The 25767-nt window shown below is 40.0% G+C and overlaps 1 protein-coding gene across 1 annotated transcript in view; it reads left to right on the top strand.

Annotated features, from left to right (window-relative positions):
• Positions 1 to 25767, top strand: part of elavl2 (ELAV like neuron-specific RNA binding protein 2) — a 146957-nt gene that overhangs the window by 80200 nt on the left and 40990 nt on the right. The window contains exon 3 of the mRNA XM_018694101.2: positions 359 to 442. The gene's annotated coding sequence lies outside the window, so the exon portion shown is untranslated. The remainder of the gene's footprint in view (positions 1 to 358; positions 443 to 25767) is intronic.

Raw genomic sequence — 25767 nt, 5'->3', positions numbered from 1 at the left:
TGTATACAGGGAGGTGATAAATAGTTTGCTGCATTAACACAGACTCAAAAGAGAGGTTGTAATTTTGAAGTGTGTGTGTGTGTGTGTGTATTTTAAATAATGCTGTAATTGCTGATTTTCATATTCCGCATTTCCATAACAAATGCAGCTACATCCGGCCAGTATTTCACAGCTCACACTCTAAATGTCACACACTGATGTGCACAAGCGGCCACTGGCTCAAATAATCTGAACTTAAAAGCTGATTTTGATGAAAACGCTGCATAATGGTTTTAATTGGTTGCTTCTGGTGTGTAAGAATACAATGCTGAATTGTTATTATTGTGTTCTTAATTTTTTCTTTCTTTCTTTCTAGCAGGATTCGTGTAGATAATAGGAAGAAGATCTGATCCTTGATTCGCTTGTGGCTTCGACTGTAAAGCAGGTCAAAGGAAATTCACAGGTTGGTGCCTTCAAATGCCAGCAAGACCTCAAACCAGAAAAATCCAAATTAGGAAACACATTGTAAGTCCATCTGTAGACTGCCTCACTTAGAGGGGATTTATTACTTTTCTTCACTTCACTTTCTGGTTTCAAGTTTAAAAATAGTTACATTCTCACACCAAACATTGCTTCTGATAACACACACTACTTTTATTCCCCTCTTCTTGTGGGATCTGTTTGAGCAAAGCAGCAGCGACTTTGTATCCATGTCCTGCTGTGAGCCCTCAGGGGTGAGTGGAGTCTGTGGTGCTTATCACCTAGGTGGACATCCAGCCAGAGAAGCTGCCTCAGCTCAGGCCAGGCGCCCCCGCTGGCAAGCCTCTGGCCGGGTGCCTTGGCTCGGCTGCTCCCTGTCGACTCGCTCAGCGGGTGGGCTGCGGTCGGCGCTCGCTGACAGGGGTTGTCCCCCTGCCCGGCAGAGGCAGGGGTCGAAATAAAAGCAGTGTGACTCCTCATCTAATGGGCCGAGGCATTATCATGATATCGTGCAACGGTTGGTGTTGTTCACACTCGTGTGCCATGCCAAGCAAACATACAGTTGGTGGCTGGCAGGGTTGCGTGGGATGTTCACACCTCAGGCTTATATTTAAACCAACTGTACAGTAGTAGCCATTGTAGCTGTCCTCCTTTATCCTGCATCTGCCCTACATTAATGCTGCAGATGACTCTTTGTTGAACCAAATCAGTAGACCTTCAAACAAATCTCAAGTGCTCTCAAGCAACTAGTTTGCAAGACCAGAATTTGTGATTTTCTCATATTACTTATTTAATTGTTTTTCTTCAAGAATAATTTGACATTCAGGAAATATATTAAATCACTTACAGACCTGAAGATAAATACCACTTCATAAACCTCTGTTAAACCAGACATACACCTAGTTTTTTGGAGGTTAAACAAGCAGGATTTAACATGTTAATTAGTAAACTTTAAAGGTGCTATGAGGACGATTTTGTTAGCTTCAGTGAGAGCCAAGCTAGCTGCTTTCCTCTGCTTTCAGGCTTAATGCTAAGCTAACTGACTCCTGTCTGACAGAAATGAGAGTAGAATCAATCCTTTCATCTAACTCTGACTGAAAGCAGGAAAGCTAGCCTAGTGTCTCTCCTTTTCAAATACATGTCTGCCAACACATCTAGAGCAAATTGATATGTACTATTTAATTTTTAACATCTCTACACAAAATGATTTAATCCTCAGGAAGAAAGCTATTATTTTAAGCTATTATTTTCCAAAAATGCCCAACTCTTCCTTTAAAAAATGCCATGGAAATAATAGTAACCACTCAGTCAAGTCTAAGTAACAAGACTGAGAAATGTGCCCAGAGTGAAAAGGCAAAGTTAAATCTGTCCAGGGGCATTTTCTGTCACTTCACTGTCTCTGTCCTGTCTGCAGGAGTCAGAACCTGAACAATAACTCAGATTCCTAATAATTCTGTCTTTTTTTTTTGAAAAGAAGCAGTCAGGCTGAGAGAGAGGGAGAGAGGGCAAGAGGGATGAAAAAGCTGAGGAGAGATGCCTGCGTCTCTTTACAAAGCAGATGTTTGGCTTGTCTTATGTTGAGGAGCTACGTGATGTGTAGGATCTCCTCTGTCCTGTCTGCCAGGCCCCTCGGGGATGAAGGGTGGCGGGGGTTGGCGGCGACGGTGGGCAACACTTGCTGGAGACTGACAGGAAGCTTTATCTCGAAATCTCCGTCACTCACCCGCATCAGACCTTCCCTCTGCGCCGGGAGAGCTGTCATGTAGCGGGTTTGCCGCTCAACTCCTCTGTGTACCGCCGCCACCGCCTCCACCCCCCCATCATTACATAACCTGCCACCCCTATCACAAAGACCCATTACAAACCCAAGGCCTTACACACACATACATACACATCCAGAGCACCACGAATGACTTGCTGCGAATGTGCACGGTAAAGGCTGCTATAAAATATTCGGGTGTATGAGGTCCATTGCGATGATAATACTGATCATACAGTTGCTGGAGTCCAAAGCAATTTCCTCCTCTCTTCCCAGCACCTCCGCCTCTGTATCGGACATAACATCCTGAGACGGCGGAGATTGGTGGCCAGGATACTGAATTTTTCATGAGGCAGGAAAGGTTAGATAAGATCCTCCCACGTCCTGGAGATAGTGCACTTACTGATCTGTCTTTGGAGCCGAATGGTAAAAAATAAATTTGAATGGCTCGGATTTTGAATGTGACCCCTCAGCTAAAAGAGCACCCAGAGATGAAATGTCGCTGAGCTCAGATGTGTTGAAACACGTATAGAACCAAATATTTTCTACCCGCCACAATTGCAGAAGCATGACTCATGAAAATAATGAATTTAGCAACAAATGTTGTTTACATAAAAACTAAAACACACTGATAATAAAACTGCCTCCATACTTTATATTTTTTCTTTTTCTTTACCCACAAATTACAATAGGTTACTCAGTAATTGCAGTGATTGTATAGAATAAAAGAAATCTGCCTTTTCAGTTTAAGAAAACAGAGGAAATGGCCACTTAAACGGAAAAGGAGATGAAATTCTGATTGTTGTGATTGTTATTCAAATTTTTCATTTGCACAGAAGAGGTAGGAAAATAAATATAAAATGACCACAAAGGGAGTAATAAGGCGAAACTGACAATGTGATTGTATGAGTAATGCTATTGTTCAAGCAAAAGAAGGTTCCTGGGCAAGAACTGATTTTTGTATTTTGAATAAATTGGAGAAAAGCACAATTTCAAGGATTTATTTTAGTCTGTTTTCTCCAGTCGTCCATTTAATTTAACTAACTTTTAGTTGAGTTTAGTTTATGATATTGACTGTAGCAAGAAATGTTTGTTAATGTGGGTACAGCATGATTTTCGTAATGTTTGGTGATAGAGAAAAGTAGTTTAAAACAGAAGCATCCCTGTGATGATACTTCTGTTTTACTCGAAATGGTTTGTGGGGGAGAAGATTACAGGCTGAGAGACAACCACAAAGCAACTCTATTAGGGATCCAACACAGAAATGAGACTTGGATGGAGGGCAGGTTTTGATGGTAGGCCTGGTAAACGCTCCCCTGGGGTTTTCTCCAGGCAGAGACATCTAAAAATATTTCCATAATCACCGAAAAGCCCAGTGATTGCCAGGCCCAAAGCCCAGATGTAGCAGACAACATGTTTGAGCTCTTAGTCGGAAAGGTCAGTAGCTGCTCCTCAAACATGGACAAAAAGCCACGCTGCCATTTCCAGTCGCATTCTCCAGTGCAGGTTGCAGTCTTTTCTTGACAGGAATGAGCTTCTTTTCACCAACAGCCTAGACAGGATAAAATCAGAAGGCCGGAGGAGTGTGAATCGTGTCTTTCACTCAAACATCGCAGCAGTCTATAGATCTGTTTTTACTTAGCAGTAATTTAATGCAGTGTAGTGAGTTTCTTTTTGGCCTAAATCATTTAAGAGCAGTGTGTGTGAGTGCGTGCATCCGACGTAATTATCTTGTATATGAACATTGCTGGTCATGGTCAGCCACATCTTTTTCTTGCTGGCACATAGTAGCCCACCTAATCAGCTCAGTCTCAGTGAAACCTCTCACCGCCTCACTGGAAGCCCTTCAATTGAGGACGTGTTTTGACATGCAGGTCAGCTCTAAATTAAGCTCGCATGACACTAGCAGTAATCAAGAAATGGCATTCCATTTGTGTTAAACTCAGCTTGTTGAGCTGACCATTAACTGACTATGACTCACCACTTGTTTGGCGGCTACAGTGACGTGTGCCAACTCTTTTGCAAATAATGATTAAAGGACTTTTATTGGAGTGAGCTTTTCATGTTGCGGGATAAAAATGACCTTTGAGTGCTTTTCAGAGCTGAAGAGTTGTCAAAGCATAATGTGGGAGTGTGAGTTGATGGGTATGTAATTTATGGGGACGCTATCAATTTGTTTTCACATTGGTGCTGGCAAAAGAAGTCAGTAAATTCTAAAACTTTATGCAAGCTGTTCTCCATAAGAAATCTGTTTCCCCTGAGCCGGCTGGTAAGCAAAAACCGCTGAATTTTTAATCAGTCTTTTGAACAATTCAGGATTATGTTAAAAAAAAAAAAATCTTATTCATGTCAGTTCAGTCTGCAGAGCATGTAACCTTAGCTCATTTTACCATATTAAGGATCCCTTTGATAAAGGTTGGAACTGCCAAATCAAGAGCTGGTAAATATTCCACAAGTGCAGGTAGTCACATCCTCTGACACTCAAGGACATATTTGGTATAAGCAGGCGGGGGAGCCGGGGCGCAGGAGTCCACACGCCTCATTTGATGACCCCTACAAACGTACTTTGATAAATATGTATGTGTTAGTAGTGTTTTGCGCAGTCAGGCAAGGTTACTGTACAAAGGTGAATATTTGTAAATCCAGGATGGACACAGGTCATGTTGTTGCATACGGCGATTAGAGGTTTTTTTTTTTTCTTCCCTCTCCTGCGCTGAATAAAGTGACCTCTGAGAGGTTGAAGTGCTCTGTCACGACCAAGGCAGTCTGAGCATATGGATGGGGTGTACATTACATGAGGCAGCGTAAATCATGCACATATACAACTAAACTGGAACAGTTTGTTTGGAAGGAAACATATTTGTGATTTGCCATATACAGAAATTAACAGTGTATCCTCATTATGTTAATAGAAGCATAATCCACCTCCAACCTCAGTTAGGTTTCCTACAAAATGTGTCTGTTGTTGCAGTTCACTTCTATGTAAACTTCATTTCTAGGAGGAATAGCAGTTGTGTGTGTTCTTTTGAGTCTTTCATTTAGGCCGGGAATGTTCATGGACAAACTTAGGCATTAAAAAAATTAAAAAATGAAAGAATAAAAGCCTCACCAGAGATATTGGGTTCCAGTTTACATTCCATTTCGTACCTGTTTCCAGGTCAGCACAATATCCCAATTCAGTCAAGGTGAGGCTGACAAATCTTACTGAATCTTTTATCTGCTCTTGCTTTTTTATGAGCTAAGACCAGTGTACAAAGCATTCAGGTGGCAGGCTTATCATTTCTGGCCAACACTGGCTGCTGCTGCTGCTTTTTCTAGGTAAAATGAAAAAACGACGACAGTGGCAGATTATATCAGCTGTAGTTAATAAACTTTATTTCGTTAGTGTCTCGCCCGAAATCCAAAATTAAACTCTTGCTTTGAGAGAAAGAAGCAGACAAATAGAGGAAAACGATCTTGTGGCAGTTTCAATGTCATAGCTATCTTCCATTTAAACTATTTTTCTATTATATTCCATTTAGTTTAGAATATGATAAATAACAGTTATTCTTTCTGTGCGGACAGAAGAGTTCCTGTTTCGATCACTTTGACTAAACATGGCCTTCTCAAGTCCCAAGGGGGTAATCACTACATTTCCCAGTGATGTCTGCTTGGCTAAGCAGTTTTAATACACAAATCAATTTTGCATTACCCCCTTCTGGCTGTGAGTGCTCATAGTGTTAGAGCCATGAAAAATTGATGGGCCTTAGCATGCAGATTGCAACCCCAGTGAATCTTAAATCTGGCCAGGCCTTTTTTTTTTAACAAGACAATGTCAGTGGGGTGGGTTGACTGTTTGTTTTGCTTGTAAAACTGTTGCACTGCTTTTTCTTTTCTTTTCTTTTTTTTTTCCTTAGGTTGAAAAGAGAGACAGCTCCAGTGGAGCAAAAATGTTAAGAGGCACAGCATGAGAAAGTATGATGTGTGAGGGGATGTGAGGAAACAGGCAGAGAGTGAAAAAGTTTTCAGTAACCCAGAGTGACACGCACCCAAAAAGAGCCAGACAATATAAACAAGTATTCTTCTCGCTTCTCTATATTAAAATGTCTTAAATGTAATGACCAGTATCTTAAAGAGTATTTGTTTTTGCCACAGCAATTATATTGTGTCATTTGGTGAGCCGCTCTGTATTTGACCAGCTGATGACTTGACTGCTGAAAGAAATTATAGCGTCCATAATTAGCTTTCACTATGAAATGAAGCTATCATGGGAGAGAATGAGGAAATTTCACACTTTGGAAATTAGATTTTGCAAGGTGCTGTGTCGATGTCCTTGAGTATGGGCACATCAAAAGCCTTTTTGTTCCCCTCTCACTCAGTCCTTTCTCTGACAAATACAGACAAAAATCTGCAATGAACAGCAAATTGAACAGCAAAGAGGCGTTTTAAGGATCTAACTGCTACATTTGCTAATGTAATGATTTCTCTCAGTCCAACAACACGGGAGATCTCTTCATTTATTCCTCGCTCTTGAAATCTGCGGCATTGGTAATCACAATTAAGTCTCTTTAAAGCATAGCTTTGAGATTTTATTATGTGAAATCTCGCAAAAAATTACATCAACATCAAATTAATGTTAAAATCCTTAAAATTACTTAGCATGTTGTCGGTAGCATGTTTGTCCATTACTGTTTGCCAAACAGTGTTCAGGAATGTGAATTTCCAAAAACAATACAAAGTGCTTGAAGGTGCCCTGTGGAGATTTTTTGTAAACAAACAGAAGTTATTGTATTGTATGTTTGAGACCTTACATTGCAGATCCTTTCTTATTAAACATTGGCAAAGTAAATTTTGTGCACAACACAAACAAAATGGAGTCTTAAAAAAATAAAAGCCCTACTAGAGGTTACAAACTCCACAGGGTTCCTTTAATGTGCAAAATATGCATCAAATTTGCATTAACAAGTTCATAGAAAAGCATGATTATGCACAGCAAATGTTAAAGTGTGTAGGTATACAAACAAAACAACAAACAACAAAATCATACAGCAAGTCAAAATGTGCACTTTATTGGAGCTTATCCACCAAAATGTGTGGGTGTGTTGGAATGTGTGCATCATATATATATATATATATATATATATATATGTGTGTGTGTGTGTGTGTGTGTGTGTGTGTGTGTGTGTGTGTGTGTGTGTGTGTATGTGTGTGTGTGTGTGTAAATCGACACGATTGTCCATTCACAATGTAAATGTCAGGATGGAGGTGACATATGTACAGAAAATGCAGCACATGTAGAGATAAAGAAACTGTTAATGTGATATGCTGCAGTTCAGTGCACAGTAGTGTAGTGCAGCTCATATGGACGGTGCAGGCAAACTGCTCTATTTTAGTTCTATAGATTGATTTGCAACACTGGCAAAAGTCACAATTTTTGGTGTGCACAAATCTAAATCTGGTATACCTGACTCCAAAAAACAGGATGCTGTGTTCTACAGTTTCTCTATGGAGAAGGGGGTTTGTTGCCATGACAATAGTAATGTCACTTCAATGGCAGAGATGTGAAAATGGCGGGTGTGTTGCATTTCATATGCAGGTGCTATGCACAGAGGAGAAGATACAGATAATGGAATCAATTTCCTGTGATTTCTGAAGCAGAGAGCTTGCTGAGAAATAATAAAGGAATTAAATGAGCTAGCGCTAAACATCATTCACCGGTTACCAATGGCTATTTGAGTTCAGATTGCTACTTAGCTGGTGGAATTGAAAAAAGCCAGACTTTGCTTCCTCTCATTATTCACTGTGATTCCTTATAAGCTCACCTCATGAAAAAAATGCACAGGGGGCTTCAACATTTCTTTTTCGGCCACATTTAAAAAAAAAAGAAAAATATAGCACAGCAGCTGTATAAGGAAGGAACAGAAGGAGGGATTTTCTCTGAAGACAACGGCCTAAACAACCTTAAAACAATGAACTAAAATAAAGATCTGTAATTGACTCCACAGCAGTGATAATGTTTCCCATTCGATGCATGGCTGACTTGCAGGTCTTGTTATTGCACATACAGTAGCAAGTAATCTGATCAGTTTGCTGCTGTATTTGGCTATCTGATAGTTTGTTGCGGGTCAATGACAATGATTTTTTCTTGCCATCTGCCTGTTCAATACTAACATGCTTATCTTGTACTTTTGACCTGCCCAGCCTTTTGAGCAGCAGTGTCCCCAGAAAAACAAGTATCTGTCACAGATTACATTTTCCATGGTAAGATAAATTCTCTGAAAGCTTGGCAGTATACACTTTTTACTGCCATCAGCTCTGAGAGGTCAAGACATGACATATACAAACTGACATCTAAAGATGACTCTGGGTACCTGTGAGCTGAAAATATTTAGGTAATCGGTTGCTAAAGTAAAGCGAGGTTATACTAATCATTTGTGTTCCTTTGGAAATTTTGGATTGCCAGTTATTTCACTTTAATCTAAACCAAAAACCACAAATTTGTGATGTTACTTGGATGGTTTCTCTCGCCCAACCTAGGTTTTAGTCTCTTTCACTTTTTTATGGCCCACGACTTTCATGTTTTGGTTGAGTCTCACCGTTCTCGTCAGCCTTGTTTCTAGTCAGAGGCAGCTGTTGTCGTTGAAAAAAGTCTGATAAACAGCAAGTAGACAAAGTTAGCAACTAGCTGGTGAACATAGCGGACGCTTCACTATGTTCACCATCTAATATTTTTGTCAGAAGTGGGTGGGGACCAGAACAGATCTAAAAGGAGAGAGAATATTGGGTTTCTGTTTGTCAGGTGACCAGAGAGATGACTCAGTATGCATGCTAATGTTGCTTTGTTTCAGCTTATAAAGTGGAAACTTCTAATATATGTCAATATAAGGTTATTAATACTGCTTTAAAGAAGAATTTTAAACTCTGAGTCAGTTTAGACGTTGTTGCTATAAAAAAACGTAGAAATTAGAAAAGATACCTTTAATATTTTTCACATTCAGTGTATGTCCATGCTCTCATTCAGTGGAAGATTTAAGTATGGTCTTTAGGCAGCACTAACCTGCACCATTTTTGTGATCTACTCTCTTCCTTTCTATACTTTTTGCAACTTCTCCAGTAATTCATCATCATCCAACTTCTTTATAAAACCAATACACTGAGTCTGTAGTCTGCCATGTTTTTATGTCTCCAGCACTTTTCAATTATGTTTGTGGTATCTGGAAATAGCAGAGTGAAAACTATCTGCTTCCTCCTCCTCTCAGGCTAAATCCTGCAAAGACCAATTCGGGTGCTGCAATAAATTTAGCTCAGCATTATGAAACACCGACTCATTTGGCTACAAGGTGGCTCGGTCTCCCATCGCTGGACAATCCCATTGATTGGACAGTCCTCTGAACATAATTTTAGACGTGTTGAAAGGGACATTAGCTGCCTGTGCAAGCTGTTTCGGGGAATATTGGTCCTCTACATCAACTCGCAGGGGCCAGGCAGCCAAGCAATTTTCTCTCAGTCTGTTCAGTGACAGTGAGCCGTATTACAGCAACTTAATGCATGACGGTTGTTATGTTTACCGCACATCCACACGTGTCACTTGAAGGTGTGATTAGTGCAGCAATTAAGCAATTGACACTAAATGACACTGCTACACATGAAGTGTTTCCTTCATTATTTCTCTCTGCGTTGGTGCATTAATGTTTTAAATGACTTTTTCCTGAAGAACTTAGAGGTTTCAGTGCTGTTACACTTTGAAATTGATTTTTAACTTAAATATCCATCAGAATTTGTGTTCACCACATCAGTCAAAGATACATTAAATGTTCAAAAATCCATGTCATACTAGCCAGTTGATTTCTATATCTCGACAAGCCTGCCAACAGAAGATATAACAGCTTATTGCATGCTCCATGTATCGCCTTAGCCAGTAAGCCAGGGATCATCTTCACAACAGTATATATAAGGGACTATATTGTAATGGAGGAAATTTCCATTTACAAGAGACTAGAATATGATTGACATATCAAAAAGGTAAGTTGCATGTGCTTCAAATAAGCCTTATAGTTAGATGACATGTATCTTCAATGAAATGACACACCATGACTGACAACAATAAGGTACACATATGCCTGAGACAGAAAAGAGTGGAGGACTAAATTCATTGTGTTCAGATCCCTATTAGCTTCCACTGAGTCATTGTTAGTCTTCCCATCTATGTAAAATCACAATAGAAAATAAAAATATTTTTTTATAGAATCAGTGGAACATTTAACCATGCAAACCAAACATAAACTTCAGGTAGTAAATGAACTATTTTCTCAAATGAATGGGTAAGCAGTGAAAAAAAATACAACAAATAAATAAAGCACAAAAAGTTACAGTACTGAATAAATCTGAATCAAGGTCTAATTATTCCCTCGGTTATTATTTATTTAAGCAGTCTCACTGAGAGATTATGTATAAGATCACCACAAAATTATCATCACATGCACCAATTAAAGTAATCATAAATAATGTTACAAATATGAAAAAATAAAAATAGTACGTATTAACCCATGATAACAAAGTTGGAACATGTTTTTGGACGTTTTTCCAGACTTACTGAAAATCAAAACACTTGGGTGCCTGAGGACAAATCTGTGAATGGCCTTGAGTGGCCCAGCCGAAACCAAATGAAATCTTTTATTTACAAAAGTATTCAGACTCTTAATTCAATACTTTGTAGAGGGCTGTTTGGCAGCAATTACAGTTTCGAGTTTTCTTGGGTATGTCTCTAAAAGCTTTGCACACCTGGATTTGGGTCAGTTTATCCAGCTCTTCCTGGTAGATCCTGTCAAGCTCCATCAGATTGGATGGGGACCACTGGTGGACAGCCATTTTCAGGTCTCATGGATGATTGGGTTCAGGCCAGGGCTCTGACTGGGCTACTCAAGGACATTCAGCTGAGTTGTCCCCAAGCCACCCAAGTGTTTTTTTTTTGACTGTGTGCATCATTACTGTGCTGAGAGGCGAGCTTGCCCCAATCTCAGGTCATGCAGTTAGTTTGCAGTTAGGACTTATCTGTATTTGGCTGCACTCATGGTTCCCTCAATTCTGACCAGCACCTTGATAGCACAATGCTGCCACCACCATGCTTCACCATACAGATGGTTTAAGCCAGGAGTTCAGTTTTTGTCTCATCAGACTAGAGAATCTTATGCTCTCAGAGTGACACTGACTCTTTATATGCAAGGTGATCATGAAGTAATGAAGCATTCCTGATAACAACGTAGCAAAATGTGCTACTAAAAAAGCACAAAACGGTAACTTTTACGTAGGAATTTAAAGATTAATCAGTGTTTATGAACCATTTAGCAGCTAATATAGCATTAAGCAGGAGTGAGTCATTGAGAAAATGTTCAGTATGCAGATTTACATGTGTAGGAACTAATCATGAGATGTTTGTTCATTAACATCCTGTAGCAGCAGTTTGTCTCCAGTAACTTATGATCTACCATATAATTCTTTGCAAATGACTTACTGTCCATTAAGTGGCAGTTAGTTCCAGATTTGTTTTTATTCATGCACTGGTAACTCCTTAAGATTTTGCATATACCTTATTAGAAAGGGTTACCTGATCAGATTTTATGTATCCTTCCTAAGAAATGATCCCAGACGTTGTGGAAACATGAAGTCAGTGAGGGGGATAACGTTGCTGTTGTACATATGATGTGTAGTATATGTGCAATATTTCTGTGAGTGTGTGTCTGTTAGCGAGGGAGGGGAAGGGGGGAAAAATTGGTGAAGGAGAATGGGAGAGATGTGAGTGGCCCATCTATGAAAGCGCCATTAAATTGTCAGTTATGATGGATGTTCCGCCTTTTCTGCATTAACTGGTACATTAGAAGTCATTAATTCTTCAGGATGTGCACTGGAGATCAGAGCCTCCCAGGGGGTCTCACTGCCTTGATAAAGCAGGGGAGACAGACAGAGAGAGAGAGAGAGAGAGGGAGAGAGGGATGAAGGGAGAGATAAAGAGGGTGGAGTGCACTGGCTTAAAGAATAGAGAAAGAGGGATCCTTGCAGCGTGGTGACCGTTTTGATTGTGATGCCTGCTCAGTTTGTTTCTGCGGCCCTGAGCGGAGAGACTGATGCGAGTGTGACTCTATCACAGCCTGTAATGGACATCTGAGAAGCAGCCTTTTGTTCTGTCAAGGAGAGGCAGGAAACACAATTAGCACTGTTTACAGCGCTTTTCTTCCAACAACAGAGACGTTACATTTAGACTCTAACAGCTGAAGTATGCTTTTAAGATATCACATAGCATCCTTGTCCTTCCTTTGCACCCAGTTAGCTCAGATGCACCTACAAAAGGTCACATAAAACTTCAAAAGGTGGTGATCAGGGATGTTTTGTTTTTTTATTATAAAACCGTATGTTTTCAGAAAACAGCAATTAGCTCACTTAGTTTTTCATAAGAATTAGAGGTGGATACAGTGAAATAGGTTCCTAACGTCCTTTGTAAAGTGTCAAACCAGAAAACAACATTTCACCACCAATTAAACAACAATTACTGGACATGGCACACTTTGATGGGTGACTAGAAATTGCTCACAACATTGCTAATGTGTCTCTCTCCGTCTCCCACACACAGGCCTCTCTAATCTTTTAAATGAAACCTTGAAAAGTAGAGGAAAGCTAAGTTTAAAGCACACAAAAAGCAAGAGGCAAAGTAATGGTGATTGAGCTCTTCCCTTGCCCACCTCTGAAGAAAGCTAAATAATGCCCTCGGGATTTGAAATCATTCTGTAGCTCCTTGAGATTTTATTTTCATGACCTGCTTTGTGCAGGAGCAACCCCGCCATCTGTTGTGTTTAAAAGCGGTAAATATGTTAAATTGTCGGGGGGGTCACCGGGGACAAATGGGGGAAGTTAGCGCCTCGTGCAAAGCTGAGACAAAGCTCCCATCAGTGTTACACAATCCCCCAGTTATGTTCCAGTCGACCATAACCGCCGCCAGGTATTTATCATGCCATGACAGGAGGTCACAGGCAAGTCGCACAACTATTGTTGCTGTGTGTACTGTCAAACTTTCTGGGCTTAGGCCATAGCTGCTTTTTCCTCTAGTTTTTAATTTTTTTTTTTTTTTTTTTTTTTTTGATTAATGTACCCTCTCAAATGAAAAAGAGAGAGAAGTGAAAGTTGTTCCCAAGTTGGAAATGATTTCTTGACTCCAAGTACTGTATCTATGAAAGTGCAGCACTATCAAAATTAAAGCATATCCACATCGCACAGCGTGTCTCCTCTGCACAATGCCTTACTCACAAAAACAATAAAGTTCTGTTTTTAGGAAAGAGTAGTAATTCAGTGGCCTGTACAAAGTTGGTTTCATGTCTAGGTCTCACTTTTAACCATGTCAGGCTTTAAGTCTCCAATTTAAAAAAATCCAAAAAGCCACTGTTAGGAACCAACGCCTCTAAATATCCCACGCTCTTTGACAAATCTAACTTTCTCAGTTCCTATATACTTCAGGAAAGAGACTGGATGTTTCAGGTCTTTGAAATGTGCTGAAACTAGATAAATCTTTTTTTCTTTTTTATTCTGCTGTTCTGTTGTTGTGTATAATTTTCCATGTAGACGTATTAATGGATAAATTACACCATTTGTGTTCCATGAAATTGCTCCTTTCACTAGAATTATATGTGAAAGGCTCAATCAAGTTTATTTTTTGTGCTCAAGAATTCTCAAAGTTAGAGACTGAAAGTCAGTGACTGCCAATATTAAAATGAATCATTCAATCAAACTGGTCTTTCCATTATGCAAATAAAAATTGCTACATTGCCACATGTACTGCCATTTCATTTGTGCATTTTTATTTGACATGAAAATCGTGACATAATTCAAAGGCAAAAGCACAGATCCCATTTTCTCTCTCAGGCCAAGCTATAGCAGCACATTTTCCATTAAAATGCACAGGTTTTATACTTTTAGGTATTGTTGGAATTTCACTTATGTCATATGTCATGTATGCACAAAGGGCAACTAATATTTTAATTGGGCAGAATGCTATTATTTTAATATTGGTAATATTGGGCTTTGACAGATTTTAAAGTGCCATGATTATAAAAATTATATGTTTGATAGTCTATTAGGTTGATAAAATGAGATTTAATAAGAAAAGCAGCAGCTACACAGAGAACCAAGATGTCTCAATCCTAGTTTGATCTTCATCAAGGGACCACATTAAGATCCATCTTGGTTCAGAACACTGTCTCTTAATGGTGTAGAGTCTGTGAGCAGGCACAACTTTTCTTGACCTGCTATTCAACTAAATACAGTAATTACATGCATTTTTCTTTGGAAGTTATCATTAAAGGGGCTATTTGTATGTTTTTTTTCTGCTGGCGAGTGTGGTTTCTTCCCGAGAGCGGGTGGTGGTGATGGTTGCTTGCCAAGAGCTTCAGCCATTGTTGCATATACAATGCAAGAGGATAGAATATGCCCTCTTAGCAGCACTACAGTGAGTTGCTATAGGAAAGTGATGAGATGGGCAGGCCAGGTTGGGGCTAGCTAGTTAGCATTGCTAACTTCAGAGGAAGAAAAGCTGGATATAGCTCTTAACGAGTTAAGGAACAAAGTTTGATGCCAAACTTGCAGATCCTCTTCTAGACTGGTAAATAAACAGCTGTTAATGCTAACACTGGCTATGTAACAATAGCAAAAACTTAGAAAAAGCTTCTTTAAAGTCCCCATTTAATTAAACAGCATGAGGTTTCAGACAACTACTTCCAGTCACTATTGTTCATTCTCACTGGTGATGACGGCCTCTCTGAGTCACAATTTTCCTTTTGCTCTCATCAGGAGAAAGCCATATGGTTGAGAGCTGAATGTTCCCACCTATTAATATGTGTCAGAAATATTTCATATTTATTACACAGGCAGAACAAAAAGTTATCTTCTGAATCTACTTTGACTGCGCACCACATGTAGATCTTTCCCCCATCTCTCTCTGCCATATTGAATCTGTCATATCTATGATGTAGTAGCATGAGATGGAAAGACCTCCCAGTGATCATGTGTGTGTGTGTGTGTGTGTGTGTGTGTGTGATTTTTTTTTTCCTTTATGGTTCTTGTCTGATGATGATCGTGGCTGACCCCGGGGGCGTTAAGCATGTCGAACCTTCACTCCATTACTCCACTTCAATGCAGCCCACACATTTTGAGCACAGAGTTGAATGGAGAGGGGGCTCTCTGAGCACTAAGCCCTCCACTGAGCTGGCTGACCTGTGGCAGATTTCTCTCATCTCCCAAGACCTTCCTGGAATACACACTGGCCCTGACTAATTACTCTTAAAAACAAGTGGGATGTGGGTGGTTTGTAATTGGCAAGTGTCAGCATCCAGTGAAAGATCATTCGTCTTGAGGGCATGTGTGTCTGAGTCTCCCATTCATGCAGTTTCTCTTCAGCTGGCTGATTTCTATGCTGCCGCGCTTCCCCACTGTTTTATTCTGCATGCTGTGAATTTGTTTAAATCAATAATTTGTGTAATGGCAAAAAAACATGATCCACAGATTCAAATGAATCTGCAGACAAAGAACAGCTTTTTACATCAATATTTAAAAAAGGATATTTTAATTACAATAACAACCTGTTGCGAGCATTTAGTTAGATGCAACCAGAAGGAAAAGAACGAGGAAATACAGGGGCAGCTCTTTGAACTCATAGCTGCAAATTGGCCGGCCAGCAATGTGGAAAACAAGCTCAACAATGAGCTGCGGTGTGATCTCGAAGTGAGTGGGTGGGATGCCATACATTACAAGTGGCATATCCACTGACAGGAGGCAGCCAGAATAGTGCCACTCTGTTTCCAATTAGAATCCAGCAGTGGCCACATAGCCAGTAATTACATTGCTCTGTGTTAGTAGAAACTGGACATTTCTTCTATCTTTTTACAAAATGATTTCTAAATATTCTGTGACTTGTAGAGTGATGCATCCAGCAGAAGATATTTTAGTTGGAGATGGGATTCCTGCTCAGTAATTCAACAACACAGCTCCTCTGGGAGCTTCTTTGTTTGCTCTAGGTATGAGTGGAAGTTGTTGTACTTGGTATGACAAGGACCTGTATCGATGTTCACTGAAACCTGCTTCCTGGGAATGTGGGACGCCATCCGTAGAAAATGTGAAATCTTTTTCCCCCACCTCCCGATGAGGCAGGAGCCAAGGACAGCTGTTTAAGTCCGCCTTCATCGGTTCATCATTCTCAATAAAGCCGTGCGTCCGATACTCTTTTCAGGGGAGGTGTAATTACAAGGCATTCAGGGCGATTATGCAGGGGCACAAGATGGCAGGCAAATAATAAAGGAGATTTCACTTTAGCTGTCACATAACATGCTGCTGAATGACAAAGGAAAACACAAAAAGAACGAGAAGCAGGTTTCAAAAGACGTATATGAGATATGCCAAGTACATCAAGAGCGACCTTAAACTTTTAAAGGAAAAGATATTGGAAATGGAATTATGAACTGTCATGGGCAAAAGTAGTAAGTCATTTCTTTTTCCCCCATGGCCATTCATGGCCTTTGCAGTGACTCTAATATTAGAAAATATTACTGCAAGAATTATTTTCTGACATTCAAATATTATTGCTTCCACCAGAACATGTGTGTTGCTGCTCCCTCATTCATTTGGATACTTGACAAGTATGACAGATAGAAAGAGAGACATTGCTGGAGGGAGCGGGGGTGTGTTGTTGTTGTTTTTAGCCGGTAGCCCCACACTGTCCTACTGGCCTAACTCTCAGCAGCTTCTTGGACAGACCATAAATGTATCAATAATTGAGTGTCTCACTAAAAAGGGTGGGGTGTTGGGGGCATTAAAAATTTTATGGCTTGTCATTATGCCCCCCCCCACCCCTGTACCCCCAACACCACCACCACACCTCACCTTCCACTTTTTCCCTCAGCAGTGCCTTTCTTCCTCTTCAGCAGGAAGCGCAGTGATGGAGACATCTCTCAGGACATAAGTATCCCCACCTTGCCTCAGCCAATGCCCTCAGCTTCACAGGAGCTTTTAAAAGTATCAGCTGCCGAACACCACTGAAAAGCCACAAGGAAGCCACGTGTATGAAACAAAGCTGACTTTGTCATAAGATGTTGGGGACCAGTATTGTGTCTTTGCAGACATAGATTTGAGGGCTAATGAAACACACTTGAAAATGCATAAATCTTTCACCATTGTTGTTTTTAAAAGTTACATAAATGTGATCATGCAATATATGATGTTTTAATAGATTAAAAGGTTATTTACAAGGTGCGATCAAAAAATGTAGAGACTGTTCCCGCTGTGAATGAAGCGCAGCATGGTAATGCACATGCATGATGTGAGCGAGTCAGTATTCTGCGTTAATATCAACATCTGAACCTGTGTTAGGCACATTTGCGATAAAATCACTTACAGTTTATGCTTGCTATAGGCGCAGTCTCAGAACTTGCACATCATGTGCAGTAGGTAAAGTCATTTTCAAAAGAATATTCTGCTGTAAGAATCATCTAGGTTCAAACTCTAGTACACCTCCGCTCACAACTTTGTTTAGCTTGTAACTTCACTTTGATGTTTGACCTTCACTGTGCAGAGTTTGACACTAGAAAGCTGCCTTCACATTTATCTGCTGAAGGAGGAGTTTTGTGTGCTCGCTTTAAATTTGACTGATAAATACAAACAGGACTATGTGATTTCACAAGTCTGACAGTTCAACAAAATTATTTATTTAAAAAAAAAAACCCTCATTGAAATTCACTGAAAGGCTCTGGATGTTAAATTAAAATAGGTGGGTGGTAAAGGAGTAAAATTAACATTAGTTAGTGTTTATATTGATGTTTATTATGACCAAAGGTGAAGTAGTTTAATATCCTAAACAAAATCACCAAATCAAGAATACTACTCCTGCTACTACCACTACTTTTACATTATGTTCAGCAGGCTGAATTAATCATCTAAATACTTGAGTGCTGGCAGTCAAGCGATAGTAATACAATGTTGTGTCTAGACACAACATTTTGGGGTTTTTTTTCTTTAGTTTTTTTAGGAGGGGGGAAGGGGTTGGTCAGACATTCAATAATTCATAGCTGTTTTTCTGTTTTCCCTAGGTGCTGAGTTTCAGAGCAAATAAGCAGTGCCCAAAGAGTCTGTACATGTTTTATCCTCAGGTTCTATTGTGTTAGGGAACTGTGTGAAAACACCTTGCTGTTAAAAACACATAGCCATGACTCACTCCCATGTTGTCCGCACTGCTGAAATTAGGTTTTGAATCTGTCATAATTTCACCACAAACTCTTCCACTTTTACTCTGATTACTCAGAGTTTCCCTGCTCTTTTGAGTTGTTTGAGGTGTAACAGAGTGGGCCAGCCTCTTCCTGCTGACCTGTCTTGACAGGAGGCCATTTTGTTTCTCTCGGTATGTGTCAAGTTATCTTCTGTCTTTTTTTTTCTTTTTTTTTTTTTTGCACTTCACGGTTTCTCTGTGTGTACACTGTGACATGGTGGTCCTTGCATGTTCACCGGAGCATAAAATTCTGTCATTACAGACAGCAGGACTTTGGTACAGTACCTGGTGTTTGACAGCCTCTTGCACTGTCTCTGCATTTGATGACAGTGCTTTCGTGCCAGCCACTGGTTTTTGGTATTTCACCACGCATACAGATTGTGACTGTGTGCCTCTTAGCAGAACCCCCCCTCAAGAAAACTGTCAAATGTGGAGTTTTGTAAGGTGAGACTTGCAAACTCCCACCATCACCAAGATTGTGTATATGTTGGTGGTGGCTCTATACATATTTGGAGGAGGAGGATTCCTGTGTATTCTTTCTCTCAACACCCACAGAGACCTTTGTTTTCAAACTGTGGGGGTGGCACCTCCCTGGGCTCGTACTGCAGTTCCAGTTACCTCCAGAAACAGCCCTGCTAGTGAGTCAGTGGGTCAGGGGGAATTCATCCAGCAGCCTGTCATGCCACAGCTTCCAATTACTTGTCTTTCACCCGCCCAAACCTCCTCTCATGAAGCTTTGTTTTACCAGCAGCATTCCCTGAAACATGCTACACCAAACCTGTCAGTGGAAGGGCTTTTAGGAGCCCACTTTGCCCTTCCTCTTTCTCTCTTGTTTCTTTCCTCCCCCTCTGCCTCATTCCCAGAATCCTCCCCACTTCCTCCACTGCCTGTGTGTCATCCTTCTGTTCTAATGAGAGGCAGGGATCAGCAAGGCAGACCCCTGGAGTTTGACAGAGCTACCTGTTGTGCCTCCACATTTCTTCCTCCATAGCTCGCTCGCTCTCTCTCTCTTTCCCTCTCAGACTCTCTCTGTCTCTCTTGCTCTCTCTCCCTAAACACCAGAGCTGTCGACTCCTGGCAGTTTGATTCTAAACTGTTCCCCCGTGTCGGGAGTAGCTGCCATGACAGAGAATAAAACGAGTGAAATGTAGAGTTTGTAGTGAACAATGTGAGGATTGGCTTCCTCTCTACATGGTGTGTGGAAGGCCAGAGTATTCTTTTTTATTCAGTCTAGGAGGGATTCTTTGTATTTCCCTGATTTTTGTGAAATAAATAGTTCAACATTTTGAGAAATACACTTATTTGCTTTCCTTCCAAGAGTTGGTTGAGAAGATTTATATCAGTCTCATGTCTATGCATTAAGTACAGACCTAGTTTTAGGTTAGCATAAAGACTGAAGCAGGGAAACAGCTGACCTGTCCCTGTCCAAAGTAAAAAATATATAAATAGCTACTAACACCTCCAGAGATCTCTTATTTACATGAGGTATCTTGTTTATTTAACCCACACATAAACAGAAATGTGAAGTGCCCATTTGTGACTTAAAGGGGAGTTTCGAATGTGTCAATCCTCTCTTCAGGCTCCCATTTCTTGTGTTAATTTTGTCCCAGATTCCTTCCCGTTGTCCTTCCTCATATCCCTCAGTTAAGTATCAGGCCCAGATCTGTGTTGTCTGTCTTAGCCTAGGTGTCTCCATCTTTGTGTTGTACTGTACTGACTTCTTCTTTCCTTTGACATTGTTTTCAAGTTGCCTATATTTAACTTTATTTACTAGGAGCACATTTCTCTACACTGTAATCTTCTAGCAAATGAAACCGTAACTCCTGGAGCTATTTTCTTGCACAGTGGAAACCTCACTGTGACGACAAGGTTTTGTTACGCTGCACACTGCGCTCAGCATTTGTTCAATGTGAGTAGCTCCAGCTAACTATGCTTATAGCCACAACTTAATGTTTTATTTTAGAGTTATTGCTGGGCAAATTTCATGAGTTTTCATGCTAAGCTAAGCTAAAAATATTGGTATCAGTTTCTGCAGCCTACTTTTGGAACTAAAATAAGCATATTTCCTGAAAATGCTTATTCCTTTAACTATATCAGGAGGAAGGATTACTGCCTGCATCCAGGTTGTTTGTCAGTTTCTTTATGAACAAAATGCTTATTGCTTATTTGTCTGGCCAGAAGAGGTTGCCAGTCACTAGGCTAACTGCCCAGAGGACCATTTATGTTTAGCAAAAAAATAGCTCCAACAAGTACCCTTAAAGTTGCTATTTGTAACTTTGCTTTAGCCACTGTTGCACTTACAGTACACATGGTTAGAATCCTCCTAGCAGTGCTGCTTCTAGACAGTAGTCTAGACACTACAGTGAGTCGTTATCAGAAAGTGACGAGACAGGCCGGCCAGGCCAGGGTTAGCAGAATGTTATACTAATGTCAGTAGAAAAGAAGTGATAATACTAGAAGAAAAATATTGCTGTTGCTCTCCACTGCTGGAGACAACTCTTCACGAGTAAAGGAATGAAGTTTGATTCTGAAACCATGATATTTCCTCTAGCCTGGGAAGTGAACAGCTGTTATGCTAATATTGGTTATGTAGCGATAGCAAAACTTACAAATAGCTCGTTTAAAATGACGAAATGTCACAATAACATTTCTGAGCTTTAGAGGTGTTGGTTTTTTCTGCTCTGGACAGAGCTAAGCTAGTTGTTTCTCCTGCTGCTAGTCTTAATGCTTAGCTAGCCTGAACTACTTCTATAGTTGATGCACAGGCATGAGACTGGTCTCAGTCTTCTCATCTCATTCTCAGGAAAAAAGCAAACAATGTGTCTGCCTTAAATCGTTGAATTTAAACATGGCACCAGGCAAGATAAACAAATGCACACCAGCCATGTTGTTAAGAGATTAAAAGAAAACAAAGTTGCAAACTTTGGTGTTGTGTAAAATGTATCAGTTGGATCTGGCTTGTGTGAAATTCAGAAATGTCAGCGCTACAGTGAGAATTCCTAAAGTAGCATGAAACGCAAACAAACTGTAGGATTCAACTCCCACCTCCGCTGCCTCTTATTACACTTATTCACTCGCACATCATGGAGATTGAGAAATCACTCTGCAAACTGTAGCACACATACCATTGTGCTTTCAGTGTAAGTTGCTCAGGTATAGCCTAGAAAAAGAGAGAGAAAAGCTAACCTCTTACTTTTTTTCTTCTCATGTTCAGCTGAAATATTATTTAATGGGATTTTTAGCCTTACCAGCAGTTACCATGACAGCCATACAATGAGTGACAGCAAGAGCTTTTGAGCAGCCACCAGTGTGGTGCACTGTTTCAGTCTGGATATTTCCAGTATCAGTGTAGACCTACTTCAGGTCAAGTCAGATTATTAACTGTGAAACGTCAGCAGCTAAACTTTAGCTCTCTTTGACATGCAGTATAATCAGCACACGTTATTGTATTCACTGTTCACAGAATAGTACAGCAAAGGTGTAAATGATGGCACAACTGCACAGCGTAATGTTTTACCAACTTGCTTTCAGTGGTGCCCTTGGCAGCTTTTTCTTCTTTTCCTTCTTGTCAGTGAGATATTTTCTCAAAGAGTTGTTTTCATTCAATCTAAATGCCTCTAATTTGATTTCTAAATGAACAAAATAAGAGCTGTGATATTTAATTGGGCTCGTGAAATAGATTTTTAATAAAACTGAAATGCCATTTTGTCCTTTATGGTAATGGCTTTATTCTGTTCTGCACTTTTTTGTTGCTTTAGCACATGTGTTTTACACAATGCAGCAAAACACAAAATGGAGAAAGAGAGAAAACAGGAAGGACAGACAGTGAGAAAGAAAAAGACCAACACTGACTTCTCAAGCTCTCACTGTTCAGCTCACACACCACTGTCAAGTAGGTCAATGCGACAGGCTTGACTGATTTCTCTTCTGTAGTGTTTTTGTTCAGGCTCTCGCTAAGTAGGTGCCATGGTGGATTCACCTGTTTGATAAGGCTTACACAAATGCAGAGTGAGCTGCATGTCTGATCTAGTGTGGAGAGACCTCTGTGGGGTTCCTTTGGCCAGAGAAATAGATTATTCATTAACCTAAACAAGCAAAAGGATCACCAAATCACTTTAAACACAAAAAACTTTCAACTCTATAATGAAGTTCATCTAAAGTTCATCAAATGCCATGGGACATATGATGATCTTTAAGCTTGGATGCTTTTTTGGGGACAGATAATAACCATGGGGACCAGCGGAGCCATTCTTATTGAAGTCATCTTCCTTCACATTTGTACATTTTGGAAAATGTTGAGCATAATGACTTGTACCCTCCACTTCATGGACCCTCTTCCTGCACACTCAGCTGCTTCAAAAAGACCACATCTGACTCATAATAGACCTCATTAGACTTGTATTGAATAAGCTCTGAGCCGGCATAACTTAGCCCCACTGTTAGCTGCTTTTTGCCTCTGTGTGTATGTTCCATTAAAGAATTAAAGATTAATTGCCAAATTTCTCCAGTTTAAAGCATTGATTAATAACAGTGCGAATCACTCGTGGATCCAGAAGATTAATGTCATGAGATTCGCCCCCTTTAGATAGCTATTGATTTTGATTTGCTCAAAAATGCCTGTCTTCTCTTCCCAGGAGGACAGAGGCTGTATAAAGCACAAACAATGAGCCAGCCAGCTCTAAATTACATTTTGTGAAGCAAAGCTTAAAATAAGAGTGTTGTGAATTAAGATTTGCTTAATTGGGCAGCAAGTGGTTGTACCAAAGAGGTTACCAGTGGCAACAAAAGATCAAATACTATATTACACAAGAAACTTTTTATTCAAATTAGGCATTAGTAAGGCACAAAAATATTAAAAATAGTCTTTTTTAATATCAAGAGACTCTTCATAATTTAAAAGGAAGACACTGTCTAATTCCTGTAACATTTCTATTTCAAGAATCAAGTCTGTCTCCTTTCTAGCTTCAGCTTATGTTGTTTTCTTCTGCCCATGTACTATGCACAGCATACAGTTGCACAGGCAAAGAGGACGACAATTGTCTTTTAGTGGTTGTCACAGTTTTACTGTTCAATCTCAGTCTCAGTCACAACAAATCAGAGCGACTGAAGCGTTTCGTCTGTTTCGACAGGGGGTTCTTTATTATTTGTGCACCACTGGGAGGTAGTCTTCCAAACACGGGATTATGCCCATTGTGATCTGCTTAAGCACACCGTATTAGCCATATTCTCATGAAATCACATGAAAGCCACTTTGAAACGTAGGATGCTTCTGATATGCCTGTGTCAGGGGAACAGGCGCCATATCTGGGAGCGCGTGATCTCAGATTCAATTATGGTTCCATTTTAAATGAGATATCTTCGCTGTAAAAATCCCAGATTGTAGTGCTTTGAAATGGAAAGGGAGTAATTCACGAGACCTATGTGTGATCTGCAAAAAGAAGTTGTATCAAACGGATTTGCGGTGCCAGTCTCTGTAGAATATTCATCCTATTTCTCTCTGCAACTACAGGTATATTTAACATTGCAAGAAAAATGGGGGAAAGATATGAGCGCATATGAGACTGTGTCGATGGAAAATTGCAACTATACAGCTGCTCCAAGTGTAAAATCAAAGCAAAAGCTTGTATTTGGAGGCCTTGGCACTGGGCTCAACATGACTGATGCTCACTAGGTGGTTAAGACTCTCTCAAATATCTTCTTTTTTTCTGTCCTCTTTCTATTATTCTTTTTTTTTCTTATTTCAGTGCTGGAATACAATTCTGCAATGACAACAACTCTACCACAAAAAGTCCTCTTTCTCTTCAGGCTCTGAGTTACCTGTGAGTTTCAAGTGGATGCCTGCAAGGCCCAACATCCCAAACCTGTTGAACTCAATCAATGGAGCTAAGATGGACCATTGGTTGCAGGTCACGTAATCTATGTTGGGGGAATGTTTGTCTCTGTGATTGAACTGTCCCCTGGGTCTACATTAATTGAGCTCCCTATAATCACACATAGACCCATATGATCAGCGTCTGCAGCCCTGGAAAAGGTGGTCGAGATTATCCTCTTGCCTGCACGTTCCATTTTGTGACAGAAATCGAAATAGATTTTTCTCATCTTCTTTCACATCCTGACTGACACCTAAAGATCTCTGACTCGCCAAGCTCTTCACAAACATGTAGAATATGGTGAATCCCTGAAACTTTTTTGTGTAGTTTTCAGTAAGTGTATCAGTGCTATTTATGCAAGGTAGTAGCATGACTCAAGGGATGGCAGTGTCGGTCCACCGCTGTCTTGGCTGAGATATCTCAACAGATGTACACGGAATTAATTTTAATAGAGTTGATGGGCTATTATGTGTCCAATACTTTGGTTTGTGACCAAAATACCAACAGAACAAATGATTGTCCCATCAGTCTGACTGTACTTTGTGTTTGGTGTTAATTAGCAAATGTTAGCGTGCTAATTTGCTAATCTAATTTGATGACAAAGCTACAACATTAACAACATCAACATGTTAGCATTTTCATTATGAGCATGTTAGCTTACTCAAGTTAGAATTAGCTCAGTGCCTCACAATACTGCTAGCATGGCTCTTGTTACTTGATGGTTACTAAGCTGTTCAGAAGACACATTTGCTCTTTTTGAGTTTTAGGATGAAAACAAATGTTACTATTACTGAAGTTTAAACATTTTCGTCTGGCACTGATGTGTCTTTGCCTTAACTTGTGTCTCTCAGGGCAAATTTTTTTTGTCCTTTTTACATTGTGTTCAGCAAATCTTAAGATTTTTTTTCAAGGCCCTAACAGAAGAATGCATTCATACAGCATTCTTAATAGTATGTTCAACATGGACACTAGTACAAATAATTATCCAAAGGGCAAAATGAACTTTTTTGTGTTTCATTACAAAATAAATGGAGCTAAGAAAAGCCTTTCCTTTGCCTCTCCTTGAGTTCCCTTGAGTTCAACATCTGTTGAAATAGCTACTCCTCTTTCCTCAGTGTGGATAACTGTAAACATGTAGGCTATTCTTTCCAAGACCTTGGACAAAAGTAGTTCTGAATGAATGAGCAAGTCCTCTTTGTCCTCTATGGATGTGTTTCCAATCTCATCCCAATAAATCCCTTTGCAATAATGAATGAGATACATGCTCAATTCATCTTCCCAGTATAGCTGGGCTGTCTAATTTGTACAAATATTTCTTTGGGTGGAAGCAATTAGCTGTAGTGATGCACTAAAGTGACACTGCAGAGCTGAATCATACCTCAGATGATGAACCAAAATAGGATCCA

This window comes from Lates calcarifer, linkage group LG14 (assembly GCF_001640805.2).
Source record: "Lates calcarifer isolate ASB-BC8 linkage group LG14, TLL_Latcal_v3, whole genome shotgun sequence".
In the NCBI taxonomy this organism is placed as follows: Eukaryota; Metazoa; Chordata; class Actinopteri; family Centropomidae; genus Lates; species Lates calcarifer.
This window is presented reverse-complemented; position numbering and strand designations above follow the sequence as displayed.